Genomic DNA, 9,208 nt, shown 5'->3' with positions numbered 1-9,208 from the left:
GCTAGGATAGAATTATTTGTTTCATGTCCATGTGCAGTATAGTCAGGGTAGCTATATAATAGCAGACGAGTGCATCATAGAATGTAAGACGTATTCTAATTGCTAGCCCTGTGAATTGTTGCTTCCAGGCTTGACTTCATGATGAAGCTTGCAGCCAAGGGACACCATTGTTAACAGGCCTGTCAACTTGCCATTTTTGTTTGTGTTTTTTTTACAGTAAGAGTGTGCATGCAGAGTAGGGTGAATGCTGTGGAATGATTTACATTTAAAGTAAACTAGTAAATGAACATGCCATTAGGGCAAAAATGATATGCGGCACCCTGAACATGCAATATAAACATGTAAAATAGTATGGTGTGCAGACAAATTATTAGATTAGCATGCATTTACAGCAAAATGAATACAATCTTTTCTAGTAGGTATTAATCGTTAATATATGCTATGCTAAAAAAATATAGTGCTATGGATTGTTTGTTTTTTGGGGGCGGAGGGGAACCAGCATCTAGCCTAGGGCCCCATGAGCTCTGACTAGGGGCACAGAAGCCCTGAGTCTGGGCTGTCAAAAAAACAAACACTGTTGGAATCTGGAGAGACAGTGGAAAGCAGGGACACGAAACATGAACCAGTCACTGTATAAATCTTATATAGATCTCACACATCGCTTCTCATTGTCTGCAAGTGATTCTATTTGTCCAATTACACATTTGCAGGATCACGCTGAGATTTTTGTTTTGGGACCTGACAATGGAAAATCAATCTGCACCTACTTTAGTGAGATTTCTGGTCTGACTGGAAATGTGTGTGTAGGAAAATGAAAATCATCAGTTCAGAGTCCCGCCTACTTCTATCGTAGGACCACCCCCTTCATTCATTGAAATATTTTTGCTTTTCTCCTAACATTCTGTTCAGTTTAGTCTAATTGATCAGTTAAACTAATTATGAAAAGGAAAGTACATCGGAACTGTCATTATTACAAGTGTCATATTTGTGAGTGTAAAATGTTTATTACTGCGGCTGAATACACCTTAAAACATTAATTTCCACATAAAGTGCATTTGGAAGTTCAAATGTTTTTCCATTTAATTTAGAGTCTGATGCCTGTTTTTTTCAAGAATGTTCAAGTCCATTTATGTGGAGAAAAATGCTCTGCAGCCCACACTAAACAGGGAACGTCCCCTACAGGTGACTTCGGGGAACGCCCCCTACAGGTGACTTCAGGGAACGCCCCCTACAGGTGACTTCAGGGAACGCCCCCTACAGGTGACTTCTCTGTCCCTTCAATCTCATAATCATGTGAAAGTAAATATAGCTTTATGCTGTATGCAGACAGACACAGTGCAGGATACACACAATGTATATGTGCAATATAGTCCTAGCAGAACATGGAAAAACAATAAAATACATTAACAATTCTTAATACTATAATCATAAATAAATATACATTTTAATAAAATATTTTTTTAAATTTATTTTGCACATCAAATATATAAATAAGGATGTTCTTAATGCCTACTGTACATAAAATTATTTTTTATAGTTTATCATCACTATTAATCAGCACGTACATCTGCCCTGTAGTTAGTGCAAGTGATATGGCTAAAAAACACGTACTTAAGAGTTGCCCAGAGCCTGATCAACCAAAAATCCAAGAATCAATACAATAGTCCTATATTAATAAAGATTTTGATTTTTTTGATTAGCTTTGAGGCAAATCGTTTATATCGATTTATAAAATTGACTCCTCAGAATCATGAATTGAAGACATTCACCCGAAATACTTGTATTATCTAGAGGGAAATCAGAACTATATGCAACTGAAAAAATACATACAAATTAAATTAAGTTAGATTGAGTGGATAGGAGAAGAACAGGTGGGTGTAACCACAGACTTACAGTTATCTAATTAAGGAGATAAACATTTCCTTTTACAAAACACCTACAGAGTCTCAAGTGGCTCTAAAGGGTATTTGTGGGTGATAATAAATAACTAAAACTAAAAAATAACTTTTGTTGTAAAACTTATTCAACAAAACATTGGTGAATATATTTAGGTCTTTATAGGCTATGCAATGGTGCACTTGCCATTGGCAGGCAAATTAATTTGCAAGGAAAACACATTTTTACTGCCACAGAGAAATGTCTGGGCAAAATGTTTTGTTTTTTGTTTTTTATTATTTTAAATGTACCCTGCCCTTTCTTCCACAATTTGTTGGGTACACACTTGTTTCAGCTGATTATCAGGCCAATCCCACAATAATCAATCGTTCGGACCAATATCTCATTAGTATGTACGCTTCAACAATGAACGGTTCCAAAGCTCATCGTATTGTTTCATTTGATTTTTTAAATTGAACTCAAAATTTTGTTTAACGATGGAACAATGTCCAATTCTGCAGTGCGTATGCACTCAGGACCAGTAGTGTCCATAGATCTCTGTGGAGTGTGCAGAGTCACAATCTTTTCAGTCGATGGTTATGACAGATCAAGAGCACAGATCTGACGGTAAATCTTGTAAAACGTGTATAGTGTGTACATATAAATTTGGCATGCTGATCGGGACTTTTTTTTTTCAGTCGTTGGTAAAATCGTTTAAACCTATGGCATTGGGAGAAATTTTCTGTAGCTTGTACCCAGCATTACCCCGTATATAAGAAAGTGGTAAAGGAGGAGATGCCCTTGGCCGGTGATGAGATACATGACAGGGCTGAGTGGGAGAAATGTGTGGCGCAAGGTGGGCGGGTGAGGGCGTTTGTGGTGGGACCCTCCTAACCCATCAAGCATGAGCTGCGGGACATTATTGCATGTGGCAACTGTATTATTGAGATAGTGCCCCTGTGAATTAATAGAATTATGTAGTAGAAAATTAGTAAAATATCACTGACTCGGTGGTGTAGGGGATTGGTGAGTTCTGGCGGGTTTTTGGGCTGCTCTTCCCGCTCCAGAGTGTTGGGAACAGGCGATGGCGTGCTGGGAGCCCCATCGGAGATTGTAGGTTTTGCATGAACCATGAAGGATTCAAATAACACTGGATGGCTGTGGCGAGAGCAAGGTACCAGGGGCTGTTAATAAGGCTGATCTTGGGCCCCTTCTCAGAAGGAAGAATGCTTCTGGCACTTTCCTATGTATTCTAGACGCAGCACTATTGTAAATTCTGATGGTAAAATATACTACAATTTGTGCGCTTGCTATAGTGGCTCTCTGTGGTGCAGTGGCGATCTCAAAGGGGGGGCAAGGCCCCTTGGTAAGCAAGATGGGGGACTACTTGGTAATTATTTTGGCTTAGGGGTACCTTGAAATAATTGTGAACTGAGAAAGTTTGGGATCCACTGAGCTATAGCCACTTTTGACTTTTGTAACACTAATGACTTATCAAAGCTCCCTTCAACCAAGCATAGCAGACACCTTTAGTCATAAGTGCTGGTTGGTCCAAAGCTATGAATTATCCTAAAAGGGCACGACAGGGTAAATACTGGGAGGAGTCACCACCTATTCCCATATGTTGTGATTATTCCACTTTGTGGAACAAAGTTGGTGCCTGTTATACAGTTCTCTTACCTATAAACGTCATGGTCATTGTCTACCACAATGCAATTACCAGCTAGAAAAGTGATGGAGTTAAAAGCGCCTGTCTGGCACCATGCCCTCACTCACAGTGACTTCCCGCTGTCTACTTCTCTACACAATTGTGTAATGATTGACAGGAAGTCCTGGAAGAAAGAGAGGCCTATGTGAAACCACAAATCACAGAGGCACACCCATGTTTCAGCACAAATCTCCAACGCCATAATTTGTCCAACGCACAGCGAACACAATTTCTGTGGTTTCAGAACCTCTACTGATGGCTTAGGAACACATGACTTCCACCCAGGGCCCTCTTTGCAACCTAGGCATTTACCTATGTTGCTTGGTTGATAATCTGGATCTGTACTCAGGGCCGACGGAACACAGTAAGCCGTGTAAGCGTGAGAGGAGGTCGTCACGCTTAACGAGTAGCCACACCATTTTTCGGTGCGGGCAAATTGCCCCCCTAGCAAAAATAAAGTTACACAAAACCCATACATTTGAGCATTAGTACAGTTTCTCTGAACCAAGAAGATTATAGCTAGGGGATCTAAGGAATTTACAGTATTTACTATTTTTTCAGTGCGTACAGGATTGTCCGCTAACAGATGATCACACAATTGCCTATTCACAAACTACTTCCTCCACTACATTGTGCGCACAGAATATTTTCACACTGGGTTCTCACAGTACTTTTATCTCACTGATTAGGATGTAGGGAGAACCTTGAAGTAAACAAGCTATCCATCTACTTTTTTGGCATAAGGACGTTAGGTTATAAAAATAGTCTTCAGTGAATGGGTGTGGGGCAGTTATATCGAACATTACAATCATACCAGACTTGGTGAGGTCAAGGAAATTGGCAGGAGCGATTAAGCTGGTACATTCAGCATATAACGTTCCTAGCAAGAAAAATATCTAAAGCTGCAGTTTGTTCACTGTATTGTTGAAAATGGACTGGACGTGTTTTTATGCATATACCAAGTTAACAATTAGCGTTGTCAATCCCCCCAAATCAGTCCCCCCAAAAAGTGAAATTCATGAAAATGTCTTAAATTTAAAGTCCACCAAGTAATTTAGTAAATAGAGCTTGATTCAGACAACATTGAGGCAATTAAATAAAAAAACCCTGAAGAATCAGACCAATCACTGTGAAGCAGACAACATTCAGCCAATCACAGCATACAGTCATCCTCACATATGGATAAGATTATAAAAGTAGCATGTTTTTATAGTCATACTTATTCTGCCTGCTTGCATACAAGGAGAACTGTGCCTTAGGGGCCTATTTATCATTATTCGCCCCCTCTCGATTATACTTTTGCCCAGGGCCGGACTGGGACTAAAAATCAGCCCTGGCATTTAAAGTCCACAGGCCCACCTCAGTTCCAGCAGGAAAGAAACCGAGGTGGGCCTGCGCGGCGGCACCAAAAAAGGCGTGACCACATTGTGTTGTGGGTGTGGCCAACATGGGGCAATGATACATACATTAGAATAAAACATTACATTTACACCATCCCCCGAGGCCCATTATGACACCACCAGCTCACTGTACTTGTCTATGCTTTTGGTGCTGCTGACATCCATCAGAGTGGGAACTTCCTGTAGAGTGAGCAGCGAAGCTCTTAGTCTCACAAGATTACCAAATCTTGTGAGACTTAGAGCTCCTCGGCTTGCTCTGCAGGCTGTGTCCTATCCAGAGACTTGGAGCAGCTGTTCGCTCCCGCCTGCTAACCAGAGCTGGATTAACACTTGGGGGGCCTGGGGTATTTAAGACCAGGAGCCCCTATTATGTAACTTGGCTATCATTTTAGACAAAAGTTAGACAAATACACAGGCAATACTGTGTGCACTACTGTTAGTTGCACACAGCTCTGCCTTCACAAGCAGTACAGTGTGAAGTGGGACATACCTCCCAACTGTCCTTGTATTCGGACCACATCTCACAAAACGAGACAGTCACCAAAACTCGGGACTTCCCCACAGATTCAGGACAGTTGGCAGACTGTCCTGCTCTCTCCTACCTGTCTTGTTATTTTCACCACCTGTGGCTCCTTGTGTCTTTAGTTCAGTTGCTGCTTTTCTGGATACTGGAATGTTGGGGCCCTATTTGAAAAAAAAAATGGGTACATGTAATTTCGAAAACTCCAACCAGCCCTGGTGTTTAATCAATACAACCCATGTTTTATAATTAGGCCTCCCTCCAGCCCCAACATTAAAATACTAGTATTCACATTTAATATAAATAGCTGCTGCTGCTGCAGCTGATAAATAAACCTATTTCACTCCCTCCAAACAACCCCAGCAATAAATGAAATAGCATTTACGTTTAATAAATATACCTATTTCCCGCAACCATCACTGCCATTAAATAATTCATATTCACATTTTTTTCCCAAACAGCCCCACTTTCAATTAATAGCCCCCAAACCACCCCAGCATTAAATTAAAGGTCCAATCACCCTATCTTAAATTGCTAGGCCCTAATATAAAATTAACCCACCTCACCCCACAAATAAAATAACATTAATTAAATAATTAGCCCCCACCTAAACTTCACCATTAAATTAATAGCCTACTTCCCACATTATATTAACATTCTCCTCCATCCCTCATGCCTGAGTATATGCCCCCAATTGATATTATGCCACACAGTAGTGCCCCAAAATCATATTATGCCACACAGTAGTGCCCCAAAATAATATTTTACCACACAGTAGTGCGCCTAAATTATGCCACAATAGTGCCCCCAGTTATTATGCCACAATAGTGCCCCCAGTTGATATTATGCCACAATAGTGTCCCTAAATCATATTATGCCACAATAGTGCCCCCAGTTGAATTTATGCCACACAGTAGTGGCCCAAATCATATTATCCCAATTTTTGTGTGGCACCTTTTCTCTTCTCCCCCCCCCGCCCTTGTTTTTTATGTGGCACTATTCTCTTCCTGCCCCCCCATCCCCCCCGTTTTTTGTGTGGTACCTTTTCTCTTCTCCAACCCCCCCTCAGCTTCTGTCTCCTGCCCGCTCTTCGTCAGCTGCCTTCCAGGACCTGTACTGATCACCAGGGTTGCCAACTCCGAAATGAAAAACAAGCAACTGCTAAGTGGAAAAACAAGACCAAACCAATCCTAAAAAGCTCCCCAAAAGCCCAGAGTTTATACTGAAGTGCGCACGTGTGACTGAAAATAGGAGCTTACACTGCCTGCAGGAAAACTGAATAAGCAAACATATACACAGGTACACATTCAATTTGGCCACGTTAGAGTAGGAATAACGTGACGCTAATTGTATTTTAATACGGTCATTTCAACCTGCCTTTTTGCTCGCGGCCCTGAGCAAAAATCAGCATTAAAATTACCGTACTAACGGTAATCCTGCACACTTTCTTTTACCGTAGCAACAGCAATAGTACGCAGGCCGCCACGTTATTTCTAGAATAACACGGCCGAATTGAATTGGCCCCAGGGACTGATTAAACTTTGTATCATACGGTGTCCTGTATTTCCCATCTCAAACATATACAGGGATCCTGGGCTCCATTCTGCCAAACAAACAAGTGGTGCAAGCTTGCCCTCATATATGCTGCAAAAGAGTCTTTACGCAGAACCCTATATTTACCCTATTCTAATCCGGCAGTGTTTTCTAGGTGTTGATTGTCTCTCTATTTTTATATATCTATATATATATAGATATATATATATATTGGTACCACAAACTGTCAATAAAAAAAGATGGTTTTCAGTAAATTTTATAAAATGGTCAGAGATAAATACATTATATTATAGTATCTTCAAGGTCAGAAAATGGCTTACCTGAAACACTCATTCTGCAAGAATCCAGCTACAGCCAGGTTTCCAGCCTACCATTATGCTGTGGAACTATAAGTCCCACAATACACAGCAAGCCTCACAATTACTGTAAACAGTCTGTTAGGATTCCACTACTGTACTGGTGCACAATCTGTGAGTTCTCAGCTACTGTGGAACTACAAATCCCTGCATATTCAGCAAACCCAATGCCCACTACATTCTGCAGGAATCATACTACAGCAGAGGTACTTTAATTATTTTGTTCTCTGGCTGTTAGAGAACTACAAGTCCTCACATACCTTTTGGTCACAGGCCCGATGATGCTTTCAGCTGTTAGCGGCTCCGGTATCCCTGTCACTGCCGAACACAACTATGTGGGAAAGTCACCTCACACACAGAGAAAGCCACGCGGAGGAAGAGTTACCGGAGAGAAGCGGAGTCTGCACCATCTCCTGCACCGAATCCTCCCAGCCAGGCATAACTGTCACTTTGTCTCTGGCAGCTACTGAAGTTAGAGGTGACAGATCACACAATCCGCTGAGAGAGACCGCCCAAAAAACCCCGCAAATTGAAAGAAAAGAAGCCCAATTCCGCGGAATTGCCAACTATGCTGATCACATGTGCCGGCGCTGCGCGCGACACATGTGACCAGGAAGTGTCGGTGCACGGTCAGTGCACTGGCTGCTCGAACCGGCCCATCTGACCATCGGCCCTTCTGGCATTTGCCAGAAGTGCCAGATGGCCAGTCCGTCCCTGCTTTTGCCCCTGTAATAATCACTTATCGCCTGCATTTACCAAATACATTTTGAAAGACGCCACAGAGCTTTCAAATAATCAACAATAGTTTTATAATAATAAACATTAATGCCACAGCCGTAGCTAGAACTTGGAAGCACCATTGCAAAATTTTGACAAGGCCCCCAAGGTTTCTAGGGAGGAAAACATTTACCGTACACTCCCCTCCCCTCCTGGCTCGCACGCAAGGCGGTCTGAAAGTTCAAATTACTACCCGAGGTCACACAGTAAGGCATACTTGCCAACTTTTCCTCATTGGCTTCAGGGAGATCCTGGGGGAGGTGGGCATGCGGGGCTTGACAAATCGCATAATTTTTGCCCCGCCCCCTAAACAAGGCTAAGATGACACAATATTTGCATCATTAAGCCCCGCCCCACGCCACTTATCTATTGCGGGGGTGAGAACCATGAGGTTGCCCTGCTCTCCCAGGAGGTCTCCTAGAAATGCGGGAGTCTCCCAGACATTCCGGGAGAGCCGGCAACTATGCGTTAAAGAAAAGCAGCTAATGAATCTCTAGAGACTGAAGTGTCTTTAACATTTCTGTCTCCATTACTGAAATCATGTTGTCTTACCTGTCAGTCTTTGATTAAATCTTGGTCTCCATGAAAATGGCCACTTCCATAGACATCAATACATGGACATAGGACACAATTTGTGAACTGTGTCATCATGCCACAGATGGCGAAGCCAACCACGTCTTGTACTGGCTCAGCATCAGGGAGAATGCCAGACTCTTCAGGGCGTGAGGGAGATCACCCCTATTTCAGGGAGTCTCCCTGACATTCAGGGAGAGTTGGCAAGTATGCAGTAGGGAGCTCACAGCAGAGGAGTAGGAACCCGTAATAGCAAAGGGGATGGTAACACAGGCCCCGAAAGCTGCTACCCTGGCAGTTAAATAATTTATTAACACAGTGTGATAAATAGGATTGCAGCAGAGCCATAATGGGGGTAAACATGCATCACAAAATCCATTTTTACAAAACCCTGTTACTGTCACTGCTAACAAAATAATGTATCAGCCTCATTCAGTTATAATTA

The sequence above is a fragment of the Mixophyes fleayi genome, chromosome 8 (genome assembly GCF_038048845.1).
Source record: "Mixophyes fleayi isolate aMixFle1 chromosome 8, aMixFle1.hap1, whole genome shotgun sequence".
Taxonomy (NCBI): Eukaryota; Metazoa; Chordata; class Amphibia; order Anura; family Limnodynastidae; genus Mixophyes; species Mixophyes fleayi.
This window is presented reverse-complemented; position numbering follows the sequence as displayed.